The sequence below is a fragment of the Lissotriton helveticus genome, chromosome 1_1 (genome assembly GCF_964261635.1).
Source record: "Lissotriton helveticus chromosome 1_1, aLisHel1.1, whole genome shotgun sequence".
Taxonomy (NCBI): Eukaryota; Metazoa; Chordata; class Amphibia; order Caudata; family Salamandridae; genus Lissotriton; species Lissotriton helveticus.
This window is the reverse complement of record NC_136057.1, coordinates 585425814-585448741: the sequence shown is the minus strand read 5'-3', so window position 1 is coordinate 585448741 and position 22928 is coordinate 585425814.

Here is a 22928-nt window from a genome sequence, read left to right as displayed (position 1 = left end):
TTCGCCCGTGAGGGGTCATTTTGTCCCGCTGCACTTTTTTCACCAGTAGTTGGTGGTTGTGGTTTAGTCTAAAGTTTGTTGGTGCACTGAATATATTGAGGAATGTATCAAGTATAATTCAGTCACCATCCGTCTTCAGGAGGACTGTCAGTTGGAAAAGGGCCCTTTTTTAATGATAGGCAAAAGAGTATTGCAAATCACCATATAATATAAAAGGAAAAAGAATAAGGGGTTTTGCTGCAGATATAACCTTAAGTGATATTCACACTTTGCAGAGCAGAAAACCAAAGCAACTGATACACTTCATTTTGGTATAATTTACCTTAGAGAACAGGTTTTCATGTGTTTATGATACTTCCTATAATGCCAAGTGCCAAACAAAGTCCCTGTGCTTCCTTTGAAATTAAATTACTCTAGGGCAAAGCAATTCATCACAGAATACACTAGCCAAACTTATAATGACATTCTTCCTTTTCGGAATCTCAACAGTAGATCAAGTAGCAAATACATCAACATTTGTGCCTCCCAAATATCAATTGGGTACCTTTAAGGGTGGAATATCTAAGGGGCGATTACGATAGCAAGCGGACTCGAGTCCGCCCGCCATCTTTGCGGTAACTGGGACCGCCCACCCGTAAGGCTGCAGTTCCGCACGTTGTATTACGATTTGGCCACCACCATGACGGTCACATCCAGGCCGTTTAACAATGTGGCGGGTGCTGTTGGCTGCAGCACCCACCGCAATGCTAAGCAGCCATTTCATGCATTTCCCTGCATTACGTGGCAGGCACCACGCGGTGCCTGCCACTTAGTGCCCCAGTGCACCACCACCCCCTAACACAAGGGGGGCCCACAACGAGCCCCCAAATCCAATCCCCGCTTCAGCCAGCATTGTAATTTGGCAGACGGTGCCTGCTAGGCCCCGCCACCATACAAACCATGCTGACCACTCCGCCAGGCAACTGGTACGATTGCCTGTGGTGGAACAGAGGCGGGCGGTATTTGCGACCGCCACGGTAATATAACGATTCCCCCGCCATCGTAATTTGGCGGGGTGGACATTTCTGACAGATGGCAGAGGGCCCGCCACCGCACAGCTGGCGGTGGCAGGCCTTTCACCATCGTAATGACCCCCTAAGATCAAAGTATCTTTCCCAATGTGTTTCTTTTAGTGTTATAGTTATGGTATAGTGTTCCCATTTTTATCGTCTTGTCTGCAATGCAATTCTTCATACCAGTAGCTCAGACTAACATTGACTTTATCCTCCCGAAACAGCTGTAACTGCTTCTTGAAGACTCAACATCCTTCCCCAATACATTGCTAAAAATACCCCTTATGTGGATGTACATAAAAAATGAGAATTGACATAAGATGTCTTTCCCAGAAACTGGCCCTTTCAAATAGAGCCCCTACTTTTGTAACAGATAAGTCTGCCCATTTTCCTGTTGTTTCTTCAGTAATGCCAGGAGAGAGTGATTGCCAATAATCCAATTGAGTCTCATCATTACCCTGAGGAATTCCATATGTGCTGAGCACTTTATTTTCCAGTACTGAGATGAAATTTAGGGGCTTATATCTGACTTTTTTAGGCTATTTATGGATTAAAATACACCATCGAAGATCAGAGAACCCCAGTCTCTTTAACATAATTAGTAAAATCGAGTTATCAAAGTTGGAGGAGGTCATTGAAAAATGCTAGAGTTGCAAGATAGAGAATGTCATGTAATATTTCTGAAAATCAGGGAGTACCAAGCCTCCCTTCCTCCTAGGCAGATTTAGCACTTTCATTTTCACTCATGGGCTCTGTTCCCAATACGCCATGCACACAACTGTATTCATGTTAATTGCAGCACACACGGACGCTGCAATTAACATGAATACTAACTTAAGGCCAACAATCAGCCCCGCAGCTGTGCACTGTTATGAAAGAAAAACAGTGTCTCAAACACAACGTGTGCTATACCACACACTGTGTTTGATTGAGACTCTGCTTTTCTTTGCTTAATTGTGCACAGCTACGGGGCTGATTGTGACCCTTTGAGTTAGTATTCATGTTAATTGCAGCACCCGTGTGCGCTGCAATTAACACGAATACTAACTTAAAGGCCCACAATCAACCCCGCAGCTGTGCACTTTTAAGAAAAGAAAATCAGAGTCTCAAACACGACGTGTGCTTTAGCACACCCTGTGTTTGAGACTCCGCTTTTCTTTTCTTAATTGTGCACAGCTGCGGGCTGATTTTGACCCTTTTAGTTAGCATTCATGTTAATTGCACATAGCTGCTAAGGTTTCAGATTGCTTATGTGTGACATTTTTAATTTTTTCACTCTACTTATGAGTGACATTCTGCGACTGTTAGTGACACTTTCTTGTGAGCAAATCAAGCAATGAAGACTAGGCAAACATATAAATATCATGAATAACACCCATTTGAGCAACCAGAAACTCGCATTTTACTTATACCAGCTGATAGAAATTAGAAAAAATCAACACAAAAAGCCAGTATATTCTCCCTCATTAAAACATACAAACGCAAGGTATAATGAAGAAAGCACTTTAAACATGCTTTAGAGCTGCACTTGATCTCTGACTGATAATGTAAAATAACAGAAACAGTTAGGTAATACTGTCTTTATGTGGACAGAAACAAATGTTTCTAGCCGGTAGTGTTTTTTAGTGCCTTGTAATCCTACCTTGAATAGTCCCAGTGTGGAGCCGACCGACTTATTAGGCGCTCGTGTCTCCAGTCTGCCTTTGGGTGTAGAAGATAGAAAAGCACTGTACGTACAGTATTAGTGGTGATCATCATGCTGGCTTTCATGATACTTCGACTTCGGCAGCATTCGTAATCATGCCAGAATAAACTACCAAAAGGAAAGGTCTTTGTCAGTGGCATGGGGGTGGCGCCTTTTGCTGGATAACAGCCGTCGGGAAGGGGCCAACCTGGAAAAATCATATAGTCTACTGACTCTCACTGAAGGAACTACATGCCACAAGACAGACGGGCAGCAGTGGCGGGGTCTCAGCAGTTAATTAACATAGGCTTTTGCATGCCGCTTCAGGTACTGAGTTAATACATACTACAGAAGCTCATCAGAGTTAGTGGCATTGGCAAGCTATAAAGCGCTCCTTCTTGGGAAGCCGTGGGATGAGAGATCGTCAGGCCTCACCTCTGGCCGCAGCCTGCCAATAAAGTCCTGCTGGGCCACAGGCGGCCCGCGGGCCGTACTTTGAGTACCTCGGTCTAGGCTTTGCTTTTTGTCAGGAAGCGCCTAGTAGCGAGTCGGGCAGCAGCTCAAAGAGCTCACTCAGCTGCTAAATAATTTGAAAATGCTGGGCTTGCTGCACACGTAAGTAATGTTCAATGGCACAACTGGCTACAGCACCAGCAGTGGCACTGTAAAGTCACAGTATGCATTTAAACATCTCTTTTTTTGTTTGGCTATGTTTCATTTTTCCCTCCTAGTGGTTCTGTCGCAAGCTGAGTTCTGAATTGAATATTGCAGTACACATGCAGAGAATAAAGACAACTGTCCTAGTTCACCGATGCAGCGCTTCTGTAACCAGCGGTCTTGGTCCCCACTTGCTTAGTTCTACTGGCTCAGTGGCACGCCCGCAGGTGGACAACAGGCGCTAAAATTCTAGGGAAGCTCTGAATTTGAGTGTATTTCTGCTGCCCTGTTAGTGATTCAAGTGAATCCAGTGATCCCACACCCAGCAGCACTAATTTCTGGGGACAGTTACATATTTTTCCTCAACAAACTGTCATCCAGGGCCACAGACAGAAAACAATGCACATTTTCAGAGCTAAGCTTTGAGCTCCGGCACTTAAGCACTGTTTCCCGCAGTATCTGACAATATTTGAAGTTGCCAAATGAAGATGAACGCTGCAGTCTACAGCAAGAAGATTCCATCTTTTCTCAAAAATTAACTTTGAGAGGTTGACACAGCTGCACATGACCAGGTTTAGCGGGTGGCACCCGGTGCAACATTCTCTTTTTTTGGTGCCCTCCTCTCATAGCTCTCTTTTCCACAAGTTCACCCACTGCCACTCTCTAAGAGTGCCCCTCATCTCTCCATAGACCCTCTCACATATATATTTCATTTATTTGGTAGTGCTTCTCATACCCGTGTAGGATGTCAGAGCACTTTACATCACGCATATATTACACAGAGATGAAGGCTTATACGTGTGTAAATCAGTGTACAGGAAATGTTACATAAACAATGGGGATTACAAAGTGTAGGAATACCATGTCATTCATGCTAGCAGACTGAATGTTTTTAGAGTTTTTTGTCTAGCGAAGCGCAAACTCAGGATTCTCAGTCAGTCATATTCTCTTTATTCGGTTAATAAAAACCATAAAAGTACAATACAAACATCTTATACAACAATATTAAAACATATACGAGGGTCATATTAGAGTAATCTTAGGCACCATAAAAATTTAACAAGAAAAAGGTCCTCAACCTTTAAAAACTCAGGTTTCTGAAAGCACACGTCGTGTTTGAGACTCTGCATTTCTTTTGTTAATAGTACGCAGCTGCAGGGCTGTTTGTGTGCCTTTGTGAAAGTATTCATGTGCAGCACCTTGTACATGCATAACTGGTGCAGCAATTAGCATAAATACTTTCAAAATGGCTCACAATCTCCCTTGCAGTCATGCTCCTATTCACAGTGATGGCACTTGACTTGCGTGAACGGCCCTCTTCCACACTCCATGTTTTCCTGCATGTCACATATTTCACAAACTATCTCTGACAGGGTATCCAGACAATACTCCGTAGCTTGCACATCAAATATGTTAAGTAATTGTGTATATATGTGATCTTCTATAGGCTCCTAACATTTCCCCTCCCTATGAACAGTGATCCAGTTGAGGATCTTTAGTAAAATTGTATTACAGTACCACCATTGGAGTCCTGTGCTTTTCTGAACCCGAAGTGTGCATGCCTGTGTAACCAATTTGGAGCTGCACCCCCACACGTGGTCTGGTTCATGGCGCACATAGTCTTAGTTGCAGCGCACAGCGACCTTACACTGCTGCACACAGAGGAAAAAAATTAGAGGGAACATTGCTCATGGGTGTTTCACGAAAGAAGATATGGCTTGTTTTTTTTTTTTAAGAAAGGAAGGCTCCAACTTGCAAGGAATAGATAAGAATAGAAAAAGAAACAGCGGTAAAATTGACATTTTAATCAAGGCGATCCATTAAAAAACTTAATGGGAGACTTCTACATGTTTCCAATAAGTCAAAGATTTTTCTCAGCAACGGCTAAAATTATTATTAGAAACTCCCTCCGGATCTGCTGAATAAAAAAACACCAAATAAATTTTTATACCTGCTTTGTAGTTTCCCTTCAAAAATGATGGGAGGACATCCATGGAGGAATTAAACAACAGCTATTCGGTTTTGGCTTCATTGATTTTATAGTTCTCTATAGTTGTAAAGATTTTAATTGATTGCAAGGCCTAATAGTATTGAAAGCTGCCGGGACTAAACATAGAGCACTGTTGGCTAAATATAGCTTTATTTTAGCGCCCATGGGCAAAGGAGATACCATATTTATAGCCCGATGGATAAACTAGACCAAAGGCTCGATGAAAAGAGCAAATAATAAGGGGAAAAGGGGACAGCTCTGACGGGTACCTCGATTCAGAACAATTTGGCTGCTCTAGAATGATTAAATTTTAGCTGTGCTATTGTGCCTGGGTATAAAACCTGGATGGATCTCGTTACTGGGGTGGAAATTGTAACTTCTCCAAATATGAAATAAGCACTTCCAGTTTATGAGATCAAAGGCCTTCTGCGCATTTAGCTGAACGATCAATGCTGGAATGGCATATGACGGAACTGTATCTGTAAATTCTGACATAAAATAAGTATTAGAGTATACATTCCAGCCACTAATAAAGTCACTCTGGTCCTCCGCATTTTAACTTGCTAAAATCTTGGTATAGACTTGAATTTAGCAGAGTTATAGGTCTATAAGATTTCTTATCCTCTGCCTCCTTCCCTGTATTCCTGAGAACCCCTTTCTGAAAGGAGTCAGGTGCCTGACCACCGGCAAGCATTTGCCACAGGGCCCTTTAAAATAGTATAAATCTTTTATAAAAATCTGTTCCAATCCTTCCTCTCCAGGGGCTTTGCCAATGGGCAGGTGTTGTATACCTTCTCCCACCTCCCTCTCAGAAATGGGGCTTAACAAAATCGAGACAGCCTCTTCCGTCAAGGAAGTTAATTTTAATCCTGTGAGGAAGTTATACATTTGCTGTTCATGCCCTATGTTTACAGCCTAATCACCCAGATATAATTGCTGTAGTATCCGTAAAGAATGTGTTTAATTCCCTCTGTCTTTTCCATATACTGCCCAGTGTGAGGGTCCCTCATACTGGTAATCAAATTACAATTAAATTCAAGCAAATAAAAACTACAAATGAATTCCCCATGGCCGTAGACATGATGTAGAAAGGTCTGATTATTAATCAATGGCTTTTTTAGGAACGCAATCTAATTTTTTCTTTTGCAATAATTCACCTACCCAATACAGTCGGTGGCCCTACAGCCTGATAAGCTATGTCTACTTCTATTTGCAGAAAGCCTAGTTCTTCCAACTTTGTCTTTAACCGAAATGCTTGTAATGATCTCTAATGTTATCAAATCTGTCACCACCTTCTTCAAAATAATAGTTCTCTCCCTCATCTACCTGTTAACACGGCTTGGCACACGGACAGCACTTTTCAGAACTACAGCTTGATGGTCCGTCAGGCCACTCGCGTAACCTGAGATGTCAGTTATAGGGAAAGAAGGGGGTCCTAAATAAAATATCGATCTGTGATGCTGTATTAAATCTTTTCGAATAATTAGTGTAGAACCTAACTCCAGGCTTATTTACCTGCCATAAGTCCACCAACCCTTAATGGAGAGCGATATCTTTGAAAATCATTTCCAAGTCTTATCCTTTGCATCCTATGCGCGTTGGTAGATGCCAACCGCAGATCTGGTACACAATTAAATGCCCCCCAATTAAAGCCTCCACCTGCAGATAGCTTAACTCTCACCCCAGCTTCCATTAATAATTTGGATCATCTATTACCGGGTCAAAGTAAGAGGCAAAGTTAACTTTTGGACTATTATTCTACACTAGGAGTATTACCCAATACCCCTCATCATCTCTGATAAGGGGTTGGTATCTCAATTTCAGGTCTGTTATTTAACCAAAATTGCTAATCCCTTTGAGTTGAACTAGCAGTGGAAAAACACCAGTCCCAGTGCCTAAACGATTGAACCTTATTAGTCTCTTTCCCCCTTAACCAGTGAGTCTCCTGCAATAGGATCACACGGGGCTTACACTGCATCCACCATTCAGTACTCGCCTCACTGAAACCCATTGCTATTGTGGCAGAAAACGGGGAGTCACTTGTCACTTCTCTGCCTAATCGTTTTTATGTCCTACTCAGAAAGTACCCTTCAGGGTCAGATGACTGATAATCATATTTTCCACTTGTTTAAGTTCAGAGCCTGACATATTCAAGTTATACTGAATGGTGCTCTTAGCTAGGTCTGTTAGGTGATGTTGTGCCTCGGCTCCTGCTCAGGTAGAGGTTCATCATCTGAGTATGGCCAACAACTACAATCATGTTACATTGTCTGGGCTATTTTTTGGGTGTTAACACATTTCATATTTATATATTTCAGCTAAGTCTGGTTAATGATTCAGTGAAGTGTGCATGAGAGACAACCGCCATGTTGGTGGCCTTGAAATAGAGCAGGAAAAGTGGAGCCTCCTCTGGTGCAGGGGACTGTTCCACCCATGGTGAAATTTGTAAGAGTGCTTTCCAGTAAAGTGCTCATCACCTGGTGGGATGCCATTCCCTCATGTCTCACTGGTGTGGGAGGAATTAGGAAGAACTAAAGAAAAAAGGAATTTTCCCTTAAAGGACAAGGGGCACGATATTGAGGGCGAGGAATGACGAAGAAAATAAATGTCTAGAGAAGCATATGAAGGCGGTAAGAGGATGAGTGTTCTCAAAGAAAAATAGAATTGTACTGTAATATATGAAATGGACTTTCTTTAGCATGAAAGGGATGTGTAACAGTATTTAACAAAAGCATAATAATGACCAGACTCGGAAATTAATTAGGTAGAAATGAGTGCCCAGAAGTTAATGATAAAGTCTTTTTTGCAAATTCACCTGAAATATTCTGGCAAATATGGCTTTCTCCCCAGTTAAACATAGACAGGTCAGCCCCAGGTTCCTGTCTAAAAGTCATCAGAAAAACTACCAACCTGAAACTTCATCTATGCATCTTTTTTTAATAACATTTTTTATATGCATATAAATAACGTATTTGAAGTGCTGAAACAATGCTGCTCCAAGAACTCACATTCCTTTTTTATTTTCAAGAATATTCCGCGAGAGTGGTTTCTGTTGCAGGTAAACATCAGACCTACTTAGATGGATCAGCCACATGTACCTGTCTACAAGACATTAGAAGGAACTACCAACCTGGAACCCCATCTATTAATCTTTTTTCAATAAAACATGTTTATTGGTGTTGCTGAATATATTAGAAATAGTAAAGATTTCAAATTCATAACTTATACAAACATGTTACAAACTGGAGAACTGAGTACCATACATATGAGCATCCCTCCCACACTTCAAGATGTATGTGTCACAACCTCAACATTCGAAACTTGCTTGCTGTAGTCTTGGTTCTGCTTCTTGTCTTCCACCTACGTCTAAAAGTATGCCTCAATACTTGCACCAATTGCCTCAATTAGTATGTTCTTTTCTGGGGCGATCGGTAGAATGAGTTCTCCCTCATCTTTTCCTCTTGATCGCTGTTAGCTACCTCTGCCTCTAAGAACCTGAAATAAAAATTAATTCACAGCCACACTTGTAACAGGAAACCAATATTGAATTTAAAATGTGAAACCCACCAAGTACAACCAATAATTCACACCTTAATTCTTAAATATACAAAACAGCCGGATCGTCCAGTTAGATCCATTTAACAAACAGAGTGTGACCCTCCCTAAACCTATCCACAGCTCTGCAATGACCCATCTCCCCATTTTATCAGTCTTGGTCTTGATTGCAGGGCCAGCCACACTATTGGCGATGATCGCCACCCGCTAGCGGGAATCCCCTGCATTATGCAACCTAATTATGAATATCCTAGGTGTTCACGTACTGTCCTTCTCTCCCATGGGACAGTGCAAGCTCAGTAATCACCAGCTACCCACCCCCCTGCTCTTACAGCCGGCTGCGGGATGGAAAACCCTGGGACATTCCACGGGCGCAAAAAAGACCTACCTACGCCACTGCCATGGGACATGGGTTTCTTGAATACATGCAATATAGGGCCTTAAAGCCCTGAGTCCAAATGCAATTCTGCTCCTCTTGCCTCTATCATACAGCCCACTTTCATATATTGTACATATACGTATTCTATCCTGCATCGCAAATTCCTTTATTTCTGACCTGCGTTATGGAAACTGGATTTTTCCCAGTTTGATGCCATTTGAACACTGTTTGTAATTTCTCCTGCTGCTACTTCTCTGCTTGCCATCTACCATTTTGAGACCCATACTGTGAATTCAACCCTATCCCCCCTGCCCTCCCCCTAACTTAACTCCCCCAGTCACTCCCCTCAGCCACCCCCAAACTGGGCTAAGGCAATTGGACAACCCATGATCCATTAATGAAAGTGTGCTCCCCAACCTGCTCCAAGAAGGGAAAAAAATCCACCAATGTACTCCTATCTTTTCTTCTCTCCCCACTACAATACAATCTAGATTAAATACACAGAATAAGGAAAGATGTAAAAGAAAAAAATAATTGTTAAATGTTCCCCTACCCAAAGAATCATAAATCACACATTTCCGACCCTTTTGCTTTTGTTTAACCTAATCTTTTTCCTTTTTTAGTTCCCTTTTCTTTTTAATTTTACCTTTGGTTTTTTAATTCTGTGACTAAGATTATACCAAACCTCTTTCATCAAATTTCCCTCTCCGCTTAAATTCTGATTCTACCATATTTTCCAGAAAATCCTTAGCTTTTACTTCAGCAGGAAAAAACACAACACTTTAACCTGAAAGGTAACTTTTAACTTAGCTGGCCACATTTTCCAAGATACATACATTTACATACTCATAACACACTTTGTATGTTTGTTGGATGCTAGTTGAATGAATTAAGAGAACCTTATGTCATTGTGACCCAGTAAATTCGTAAGTGCAGTTGGCTTGTCATGGATCACACTTCAGTATGAAGTTCACTTGCGAATTAGCAACCAGTTGATGCAATAAGAGTTATTTCCCGTGAGTACAAGGTAAATAGTTTTTTCAAACAACAAAAGAATGAGAGTGCTTGGAGCTGCATTCCTTTTACACCATTAATAAACGATGTTATTCCCTGGGGCTCAACACAAGATAACCTCTTTATCTTGTTGGCTTCCTGACACGCTGTATGGAAACAGATATGTACTCTTTCAAAGAATAAATATGTACTTGTGTTTAATGATTATCTAACTATTTGCATGGTTAAGATAGTTGAAGTTCCTTCCCTTAGTACTTGGCTGTATTTACAAATGCCCCTTTAACTGTTGTATAAATTTTATTGCATGTTTTACAGAGTTCTCCCTATTGGAAGTTTAACTTTCTAGGCCTTTTCGAACACCACAACTCAAAGGGCGTTTTTGAGTCTAACGTACTGTGTATGCAGTGAAAAGTAAGTGCATGTCCTTAGCGAAAGCATAAACAACCTCTGACAAGAAATTCACAACAGCCCCAGACTGCAGTAGATGATGACCAGAATTGGGTCAAGCCAATTTCATGGGGAGGGCATGACATCCCAAAGCAGCTCCTAAATCTGCATCCCACCAGGAAAATGGCAGAGTGGCTGAATGAACTGTCCGGCGCTGAACAAGTGAGATTTATGAAATCATTCATTCTACTCAGGGAATGGGGATTTACCTTGCATGTTAGTAATTATCAAGTGGTTGATTCATTCACCAATACTTACCACTTATATGGTGTGATTTACATGTCCTAAATCACCCATGTATGTGAACGACGTTCGATTGGACTTAAATTGATTTTTATTGAGGATTTTATACCAGAAATACAAAACAGAAGGCAGGCATTCCTACCATTAAGAAATGTGAAAAATAGAAGCCCCTCCCATCCCAACCTCTCCACCCCCAGATCACCCATTCCACCATCCGGCTGGAGATCAAACCGCGTGGTTGATCATTTCCTGCCCTGTGAAGCTACAGGGGTCCTTCCAAACCTGGGTGTATCATTTATTAGGCTTAGTACCATACTCTGTAGGCCTGTTGGCCCTCTCTAATCATTATTGAGGTACTCAAGAACAGGCTTCCATATTCTTTTAAAACTTGTCCCATTGTCAATCACATCATGTCACTTTCTCATGGCCTAGAAGGTTCTAGAGGTGCTGGAACATGAGAATGGAGAGGTATGTTGGCCTAATCAAGCCAATAATACCTGTTTTGCAACTAGTAGGAGGGATCACTGACAGAATATCAGAAACAAAAATATCATGTTGACAGAATATCGTGTCAAAATATGAAGAACTAAACTATGTAGAACATAAGTGCAATTAGGTAAAAAAAGAGTTACTATTCTTAACTTCACTTATACGTACCATGACGATATATATATTTTCAAGGTACATATATGTGGAGTTATATATAGTAAAACTTTACTTGCTGGTAGAAACTTACCTTCACAATATTTTTGTCCTCCATATTCTTGACACAATATCTTTTCCAGGGTCAGATTGATGGGTAGGTCAGAAATGCCTCTAAACCTGTCTACAAAGGGACGAAGGGTTCCTGTGAACTCTTTGCCTCCATCAGTGACAATAACACACATCTGTCTGAAAATTGGTCCTGATAGCCTGAAGTAGGAGCTCCAACACAAGGGTGAAAAGTAGGGGTAAAATGCAGCACTCCTGTTTGGCGCCCTTCTCTATGCAGATGGTTGCAGAATTATTGTTGTGGAGTCTTATCTATGCCAAAGGTGAATAACACAGGAATGCTTTCCACACACGAAAGTGATGGCCAAAGCCAAAATAGTGTCCTGCATCAAGGCCCAGTCAACCGTTTCAAGGGCCTTTTCCGCATCAAGGTATAGAAAAATTACATATTGCCTGCTGGCTGGGTCCATACATTGGAGAGCCTTTTTCTTGTCACTGGGTGGCTGGCCTAAGACAATGTCAGTCTAGTCTGAATGAATAATCTGGGAGAGTATTTTAACCAGCTTGTTAGCCAGGGCTTTAGCAAAAAGTTTGACTTCGTTACTGAGGACAGATATTGCGTGATATAAGAGGCAAGGTAGTGTCTCTTTACCCTTTAGGAAGAAGGTATATTCATGCTTCCAACATGATTGAAGTGATCACCTGGGACCAGAAAAAGAGACTGAAAGCCTCTGTCAGGATACCAAGGATCTGAGGTGCACATCTAATACTAAAGACTGGCAAAAGCCATCAGAGACTGGAGCTGTGGATGACTTTTAGCTCTTGAGGGCGACTAGAATCCTCCTCTTAATTATTAGGGTCATCAGGGTTACCTCTATCAAAATCATTTAAGTTGGTAAGAGTGATCGAGTCAAGAAAGGAAACTCAGGTCTAAGGGTGACAATTCTCTCCACGATATAGATATTGACAGTATACACTGAAGAATGTTAGTTTCCCTTCCTAAGTGACTGAACATTTCCTCTGCTATCCTTTATTTACCCAATATGTTGTCAGTATTGCCTAGCATGCAACTTACTGGCATAGCAGATTTCCTGCCAGTTTTAGTGAGAGCATAATTAACTCTGTCATGCTCGAGTGCTCACCGCAGAACCAGAACTGCAATCAGGCGTCTCTCCATACGTTCTCAATGGGATTAGGTTTATGAATGGATTCTAGAGTTTCAAGCTGCTTCGATTGCTTTGCTAATGCTTAAAGCCTCATACAATTAAGTCTGTCTGCTTCCTAGATAAATGCCCCCATTGAGAGAATCCCATTGTATCTCTTTGGAGAGCTCTGGGGTGTCATTATGCCCCAGATACTAGAGGCTCCTTTCTTGTATTCAGTGAACTACCCCTGGGCCCTTCACCAGAAAATTATTTAGGTGCCCTTGGCCCCTAGTATTGGGTGATTGCTTCTAGCCAGCTCTAAAGTCAGGGAGATAGGACCATGATCTGGTAATGTTTGCAGATGCTGTTCAGCTCCCTGTAAGCAGTGGATGAACCTGTTGTCAATGAACAGAAGATCAATACAGGCGTATGTTTGATAGGCTGATGATAAATGGGTATAGACAATCCCCATGGACGGCGATATCGTCAAACATCAACCTGGCCAAAGTCATCTAGAAATGTCTGGCCCTCCAATGACGTCCTGCCCACCCTAAGGTGGGATTTATCTGCAATAGCACTCATTACTAAAGTAAAATTGCCACCCAAGAGTAATGGGTAAAGGGAGAATGTCACAATATAATGCAGGTCCCTGTTTTAGAAATCTTTCCTGGCTTGTGGTAGGGACGTACAAGGATGCCAGGGCTGCGTGCTAACCAGCTCACAGGCCTTGAGCTATCCACCCTCCCCTTTGTCGACTTTCAACAGCGAGTTAGGAAGGAGTGTTTAAAACCAATGATGACTGCTGGACTTTCAGTCTTGTTGGGCCCAGAGTGAATGCACTGTTGGGGAAAGTATCAGGAGCGTGGCCTGTGTTGGTTGCACTGTAAGACATAGGTCTGCTAGATGAAGCACATGTCTAGACCCATAGCACCTAACTCCCCTAGGATGCCCAATCTGTTGGCAGTGTAGTTGAGGCCTCTAACATTATATATAATGGTTCATAAAGAGCCCTTAGTGTGTTGCATTGAGAGTTAAGCGTCCAAGTGCGCTGAAGTGTTAGAACGGGGGAGCCCAATAGTGAGACTAAATTGTGAAGCAGTGCTCGATGATAGTGGAATAGGACTTCAACACCCAGTAGAATGCTACAAAACAAAATTATCACAAACAAAATGTGAGTTAACATAATATTTGGACTGTCACAATTCTGAGTGAGAGAATGTAGAGAGAAAACAAATATCCTAAATAGCATATACAATAAGGGGTTTATAGAACTGATTTCCTAATTCCAGATCACCCCTCCCGGGCCAGACCTCTATGATGCACATGAACGATTAACAGTGGAGTCTGATCAAACGTTCACTGCCAAAAAGAGGTATTATTGTTCGCCCTCGGGCCCCTCCCAGCCAGATGAAGAACATCTCTGACTTATGTTGGTGGAGCTCCTTAGGTGTGATAACACGCTCATCCTTCCAGCTGTGATCTACTCTCATCCTGTTTTCTCCTCCAGAATTTGTTGCTGGCAATCTTCTAGAACCTTCTGAGCATCTTCACTGCAGGAGATAAGGAAGGGCAGAGAGCTTGCCTTTCGGACAATGGAGGCCTATTAGTACACGGGCTTACTCAAACAAAGACAAAACATGATGCTTGTCTTCTCAGTCAAAGATGATCTTAAAGGTGTCCCCCCAACAATATCTGATACCCGTCAAATGCAGAAAGTCAGTCACTGCCTTAAAAAAGGACATCACTTCAGTAACGTTATTTGGGTTAGATCTAGGAAGACCTGGATAGAAGGCTGTTGAACAAGATTGGCTCCATCGATCTGGCGCTGTTCATGAAAGTGTCATTGCTTCGTAGAAGCGGACTCTGGTTACGTCATCTTGTTCTGATGCGCTCCCCCATACCTCAGGGGAGTCCAGTGTGCTCTGTTCAGCTTCATAGGGTCCCCACAAAGGTTCCCTATTAGTGCCTGAAACAGGTTTTGTACATAGCTCTTCACATCTGCTTGTGGAAAGTCACTATAGATGCCTCTGCGACTAATGTTGTTCCGCCTTGTGCGCTTCTCAAGATCTTTGAGTTATCATGAAGCAATATATGCTGGTCTTCAATAGAATACAAAAAGGTGATGGACGGAATGCTTGAATTAATTTCAGCCACTTGTAATTACTTGGAGCAGTATCCCAGTCCATCATTATTTTGCACACCTTGTCTCCTCAGTTTGGACCCAGCCAAATGCAAACCAGCCTTGGTCCTGCTCCAATAGGAACAGTCCAGCCCTAACTGCCGGATCAGGTCTTCCCTGAAATGGAACACACGCAACCAGGACTAGTTTTGCTCTGATTAGTATTCGTCCGCCGCATATAGCTTGGTTCCAGAGTGAGCAGTCGTTGCTGGGGTCGGTTACAGTCATCAACTTGCTAATTCGTAGTTTTTCCAGATCATTTACCTGGGCCCCAAGATCTTCTTTTTCATTTGCCTGGGATGCTGCTGAAGATTTCCCTGGAGAGTTCACTGTTTATATGTTGTTCTTGAGGCGAGGGATGGTCTGTATCAGGAAATCTTTAGTTACCACTAGGTCTGGTTGTAGCCAAGGCCCTAGGGAACTGCCTGGTTGTGCGACACCACTGCCCCTCTCTCATAGTTCGGGCCTCCTTTTGGATAAATTGAAGGAGGTCTTTAATAGAGGTATATTTCCTCATCACTTTGCCCCCAGCCATCTTTGGGCTGAAGTGTATAGCCCTGGTAACTTCATAGCAGTCACACATGCCAGGCAAAAGGGGCTGGCTGGGCTGATGGAAGCACTGGGTGGTCAGTATTACTGCATGCACCAATGTGGCCAGGCGTGGAAGAAGAGAAGAGGGGATGAAGACCAGCCTATATGAATCGGTGAGGCGCCAACCCTGTGTTCCAGGTGGGGGTCACCCCCAAGTTCCCTTATCAGAAGGGATGCAATAGAATGGCACAGCTGTCTGGTTGTGCACTCCCCACCTATTAAGGAGAGGTGGAGGAATAGGAGGGGATGTATGAGGCATAGCGAACTTCAGGGTAATTCCTGGTCCCACGGCTGTATGAGGTGAGCACCACGTCACTAACTGATGGAAAAAAGGGTCTTTGCTAGGCCCAGTGTGGGGAAGGTATGGGACAACCACATAATAGTCTGTCTCCTGCCACTTTAATGAAATTGATCGTCTCTGGTACGTTCATCTAGTTGAAAAACAATGATGGTGGCCCAAGGTGGTGCAAGCAACAAAATAATGAGTACCCCTAGAAGTACCACAATAGAAAGGAGTAATATGTGAGGGATATCACCCATCCTCCGCTGCTCATGTGTTAAAGAAGGGGGTGATGACTCCACACCTATGGACAGCGTCAACTTTAATTCTGGAGATACAAGCCAGCCTCCACAGTTTAGGAGGAAGGAGGTGGAGGTGTGCAACCAACCAATGTCCGACCCCCTCTATTTCCATTTTGTAAGATGGCTGCCTGGGCAGCCAGCCATGTCCCCATGATGGGGGGAGAGGGACACGCATCGTGGCAAACGACTCTGCCAGGGAGCCAGCGCCACCGACAGGACACTAACAGGGCCCCCAAGAAGGAAACTCTGTTGCTAAAAAGGTCTTGCTGTGTCGGGGATTAACAGTGGCAGCTGGCCGGATCACTGGCTAGATCAGTAACTTCACATCCTGGCAGCTGCCATCTTAGAATCGCCTCAGTGTCTCTGGGAAAAGGGTGCTGCTGCTCTGTAACAAGCCAGTCATCTCAGAAGGCCCCACTACCAATTGGGGGGAGGGGCTCGTCTGCAGCTGTGGCGACAGTCTGTTTGAGCAGATGGCTCCAAAGTGTGGTTCTAGGTCCAGAGTGGGTTAGCTCCACCAGCAGAAGTCTAGTCTGCAATTTTCAACATCTGGCCATGCCCCCAAAGGTGTTCTTTTAAAATGCAGACTGATGAATCTGGGGCATTTACTTCAAACCTTTTACTTTAGCATGTAACATTCCCACACTTATCTTGAAATAAATGTATTATTTAGAGCACTCTCCCAAAACCACTGGTAACTGCTGGACTCTTCTTGTGAAAAAGCTATGTGCAGAAACATGTGGGCAATTTAGTGCTAAATATTTCTCAATAACATAAATTTATGACTTCGGTAGGTGATTGCATCATTCACATTGCATTTCCTGACACACTTCTTGCTTTCTCTTGGGAACACCCAATTGTCTAAACTAAGTCACACATTATGCCTAGTTAACACAATTGTCTAGCTGAAGGGAGCATGTTATAAGCAACTCTCTTTTTCATATCATCCTCTTCACCCTGTCAAATATCTTCTGTAGAATCTGTGTCTTATCACTGCATAAGAAAGTATTGGGAAACTTTGTCATGATCGTCCTTGAAACAGGACAAATACATCTTCAGTTACCTGAGTCAGAGAGGCGCATGCTCCTACTTTCAGGGAACTTGTTTCTCCACCAAGGACACTGGGTGATAACAAGCTGGTTTGCACAGACAGACCTAGCCCTTCGAGAAGAGTGCAACATGTCCAAGGCCAGACTTGCCATACCGGTCATCACCAGTCCCCCCGGGAAGGCTGGAAGGATGTGGCCAGTTTTGTTACTGGGGGGCCGGTTTTGCAGCAGTGCTACAATATCAGCCCTAGTATCAAAATGAGCAGGCCAGCATAATGTTCTCAGCACTCACTTTTATTTCCAGCCTCACTGAGTTTTGAAATATGCACTGGTTTGTTTTAAAAGCACCCCCACAGAGTTCCTTGTAGATCCAGCAGTTTTCAGCATCAACATAAGTGTTAAGATACCTCTGGTGATTAATCTTCCTGCTAGAGAGAGCTTGGAGTTTTTTTCTATTTGACCAGAACTCGTGGAATTGACTCTGTAAAATTCCTTAGAGTGCAATATAAACTCTGAAAGAGTTCACAGAGTTCTGCCAGCAGGTGGAAAAAGGCGCACCACTCTGTTCTTGCTGTGAATTAGCACTGATACCGCTTTCCGCACTGACAAATTAGCATGAATGGCACCATGCGGTGTGCCCAGAGGCCACAGCTACTCGAGTTGATTTTGCTACTCCTTAAGTAGATTTGCTACTCGAGCGGAAGTCTTCTGACTGCGAACAGTCGCGACCGCCCACATAAGAAAAATCTCCCCGGATGTCCTCCTAGTGACCAGAACTCTGCTAAGGGACACAAAACCTCACTCTCTAACTTACCATTCTGGAGCCATGTGCAAGAAAAAACATTCCGCCACATGGCAATTGGCGGAATTTGGCCAGAACTCCACATGACAAAAGTAACATGAAGTTGCCAAAATTCCGCCATTTCTACAGGCGGAACTGAATATTTGTTTAGTGGCAGTTTTGACTCATCAGAGGTAGTGCAGAGGGTTAATATGCCTGCTGCAAAGAATGAGTGCCACACAGATTACTGATTATATTTACTTGCCTAGCTCAGTATCCTTTTGTTACTGTGCAGTTCATAAGCTACAATAATCTAGCACAGTGAGCTATGAACTGCCATCAAAGAGCTGCATGCAAACTGCATGGTTTATGTTAGAAAGTTGTTTTTCCCTGTCTTTCATTATCCTAATGTTGCTAAAAAGGGTTAGTTTGGGTAGAAATAGTAAAGCCAACCCTAACCATGGTGTTACGTTTTGAATCCTAAGTTTGCGCTTCTCCAGATCAAGTACTCTTAAAAAATGCCTACACCTCTTAGTCCCCCTTTGTCTTATGTAACATTTTCTAAACACTGATTTACACAATGCATTATTCATTGTCTCTGTGTTTGTGATTTATAGTGCTCCAACACCCTACACTGATATGAGAGGCACTATAAAACAAATGAAACGTGTGTGAGAGCAGCTATGGAGAGATGAGGGGCACTGTTGGAGGTTGATAGTGAGGGCATCATTGAAGGGCACCAACAAGGATTGTTGTATCCTGGTGCACTGTAAGGTCATCACATACTTTGCTTTAAAAGCTAATAAAATTGAATAGACTATGAAAAGAAGTGTTGTAGAATGCACCATTTGTTGCCATTTTACCTAGAACCCCCTTGTGGTCGGAACCCCCTTGCAGTGATCATGCTTGCTCGCTGTGCTCGCTCGCTAAGCAACGCATGGGGACTGGTCTGACAACATTTGTCAGGGTTGCTTTGTTTTTCCAGTCCAGCTCCGAACATGCCTGTAATATGTCTGTACTAAACAGGTATGAGAAAATGTACTGCACCTGCTCTGATGGCGGACCTTTGGTGGCTAATTCTAATTAGTAGACTTCGTTGGAATAAAAATCTTCAAAAATAGCATTACCTTTTTGCATAACATTTACATTCTGTTTGTTCCTTGTTTTGATATTTGTTTGCTACTGTAATTTTTTATGTGTTCTGCACTACTTTGGCTTTTAATAGTAAGAGAGAGATAGAGCGAGCATTCTGGGATAAGCTTACATCCCAACATTTTAGAAGAGGTAAGGGGGAGAATAAAAAAAAATATCAGAAAATTGTATTCCCTTTGACCTCTATTGAATCAAATCCAAATTTCAGGCACTAGACAGACAAAATATAACCATTTTTGGCTTAAAAAAACGGAAGTCGCACTCCTGAATTGGGTTAGAGGAATTGAAGGAAATACCACCTTGCTTTGGCAAGTGACTCAATTCTTGGTAAGTGTTGGACAGGTTCACAGGACACCTGCCCATTGTCCCGGCCCCCTGACCTGGGGGAGCTAGGGAAATCGTGCTGGTGCGATCAAGATTAGCTTGGAGACATGACAGAAGTTCAAGAGATACTCTGATTGTTGTAGTGTCCACTCTCCAGCACAATAAAATGAATGGTGTTCAAGGCTGCTGAGCAAAAGAATTCTCTGGTGCACCCGTTGCCTCTCATGCCTGGAACCCTATTATATCCAATGTGGCAGAAACAAGCTTCCTTTACTCATTATGGTATTACAACATTGCTGTAGACTGCTCAATACATATGCTCAGCAATCTACATCAATGCTGTAATACCAACACAGCCCTAGTCTGCACCAGTGCCTTTCTTTGGGTGGACATGTCACTGACCGTCACCATGCGCCTTAGACCACATAATGTGCTTTCTCAAGCAAAAAGGCGACAAATTCAGATTGCTTGCAGCTAGGCTGAAGACACTGCAACACTGAAGAATGAAGAAGTGGTGTCAGACCGCTGCTCTGTTTTTTACTGACACTGATTCATCCTACCTTTCCAGGATGTATTGAACACAATCAACATGGTACCAACTTGCGGAAGGTGCTTGTGGTCCCCAGGACCCTCCGTACCTTTCAAAGTGCACTCTCAGATGGAGTGATCACTGACTGTACACCAACTCTTAGGTGCTGCGCCATTATTTTGCGGCGTCATTGGTGATATGGCATGGGTGCGTCGGCAACAGCATTACTTCAATTTTATTGGGCCATGATACTTCCAGAGGGAGAGGAAGTGTTACTTTCTAACTCCCCTGAGATCCTTCTGGGCTAAATATTAGTGTAACCCACCACTTTAAATATTGAATCCTGATGGTCCATGTTTTCAATCCCCAGACAGACACTTACTCCTTCACATACATCTCCATTTGTGTACACAGACATACATACACACTCACATAGATTCCAATTTCCCCTCTCTCTCTAGTCACCTGCCTAGGCCTGCTTTGATCTTCAGTTTCTACCTTCCTGTCCAAGAGACCTGACACTTTTGATTTACCACACAGTCAGCCTTCACATTGGTACAAACAATACCCCAAACTAAGACACAACACTTAACTCCCTAATCAGTAGACAACAGAGAGACTTCACCAAAGCCCCCCAAGCACTGCTAGAATGTTGTAATTGGCTACCACCAGATACTAAACAGCACTCTACACCCAGACATATGCACTACAAACTACTTTTTATAATTCACCTTTCTCAAATAGAGCGCACTGCACAGACCCCTGACACTCTCATGTGCACACCAGACCCAAAGTAGCACCAAATTCACATAGTTAGCCAATCAGTGCCTTTCAAACGAACTCTCCCTATGGTCACATCAACATCCATCTTAGAACAATTCTGTTAATTAGCTGAAACATATAACACCCTGATGTACATGACATCAAACCATAACTATTCGCCTGGCTTGTAATGCTGTCCAGTAAATCTCTGCGGAGGGTGGGCTGTGGAAAATGGACCATTCAGCACCACTAAAAATAACAACGTTCTTTGGCGCACCCATCCATAAGTTTAACACAAAGCAAAGATCTTTTGCCGGATCTTACTCATTTTACTCTCACATTGACCTCCCTTAATAAACTTCTTAACAACAAGAGAGGTAGGGTTGAAGGACACTCCTCTACCTCAATTCAGAATATGGAAAACAACAAAGGAGTGACTATTGATTACTTGTCAAACACGAGAGGACCAGTGTTTAAACCAAGAAAAAATAATAAGAAAAATCGTGGGGTGTGTACCAAAGTGTAAAAAAACTGAAAAGTTTTTTAAGAAAACCCTCACTCACCCACCTAGTGGGTGACATGCTTCATCATCGGGTTCCACCGGGTGGGCCGAGTGCCTACCCGGTGTGCTACAACACCTGCAACTGCAGTGGAGCTGGTTGTTAGAGTGTCAGAAACGTGAATTTGGTGACAAAAAGTGATAATTAAAAAAGGGCAAACAAAGGCCAAAAGAATATTTAATTAAGGCCAAGTATGCACTTATTAAAACCAGTGGTAGACAATCGAATTTGGCTTTTAATTTGAGCCAATGATATCCAATGAAAATTCAGAAGGTCGACATGTTTCTGCTCTTTAATGCCAACTTGGCTGAGCTTTCATCAGGACCAGTATTAGTGCAGGAGATGTCACTGGGCGGTTGTTGGACCTGGGGTTACCAGTCCACATAGGGTAGCCTGACACAGAGTGGGTATGACTAGACTCCGAGGCAATTGTGTTGTGCTTAGATCACCCACTCACAGTAATCCAGCGCCCACTCACTAAAAATAATTGACACTACACCAGTTTAGAAAAATACGAGCTGTTTTATAAAACTCTCTGGCTTCTCTTTGTTTCTTTAGCAGTAATCAACTCCAGCACATACAATAGTTTTGCATTCAGTTATTAGCATTTGCAAGTTCCGCATAACAGTATTCGCACTTATCTTTTCAGCAGTAATATCACAGTTTAGAAGAGATAAATTACCACAATAACGTTTTTATATGAGGAAACTGACATGTACTTTACCCTTGGGAACTCAGGGTCAACCAAAGCTAGAAGTTACAGCTGGTCAGCAAACTTTTCCCTACTGGCACACTTGTGAAATGACTCAAGCAACTGTATATTTAAAAGAAAACAGGCAGGTTACTTATGCATTTCCTATAGCCATGTGATTTGCTTCACTCCTTTAGAGAGCTGGTACAGATAACAACAGTATATTCTTATGCCTTCAGTAATCTACACAACTGATGACTGAACAGTTATCTGTAACTGTCTCTCCCTCCCAGATCACTCCCACTCGAGTAAGGCAGTCACTGGAATGTACAGTCCAGTTCTTAGGGATTACCGCTCGTGATGCAGATTGTCTAATTTCCACCGCCTCAGGTCTGTGTCTTTGCCTAGGCCCCCCCAGCTCACCACTAACTCAGGCCAAGACACGATTCTCTCCGCGGCCACCCCCTCCCAGAGTAGGTCCCCAGCTTACTTTGTTTCCGTTGAGGTAACAATCGAGCTCCAGGCAGCACTCGATCTGGGTTCCTGAACAGGGGTAGGCTCTGCCGATGACTGGACTAACTTGCATTCCGTTTCTCGTGAGGCAGAGTTCAAGCTTTCTTCATTCCGCTGGCTGCTAGCGGCGTCTGGCAGAACTTCCGTGGTCCTTCTCTCGCTGGCTCCACCCGCAACAGGCCCCGCCTTCACCCAGCCTTCTCCAGCGCCGGCTGGCTTCCTTCGATGTCACGGCTGGTTTCACATGTATCAGGCTCTGCCTTCACCCGCCTCGTCCCGCGTCTCCACGCCTTCCTCGGCGTCACCACAGTTCTGCCTCAAGCGGTCAGATGCCTCCG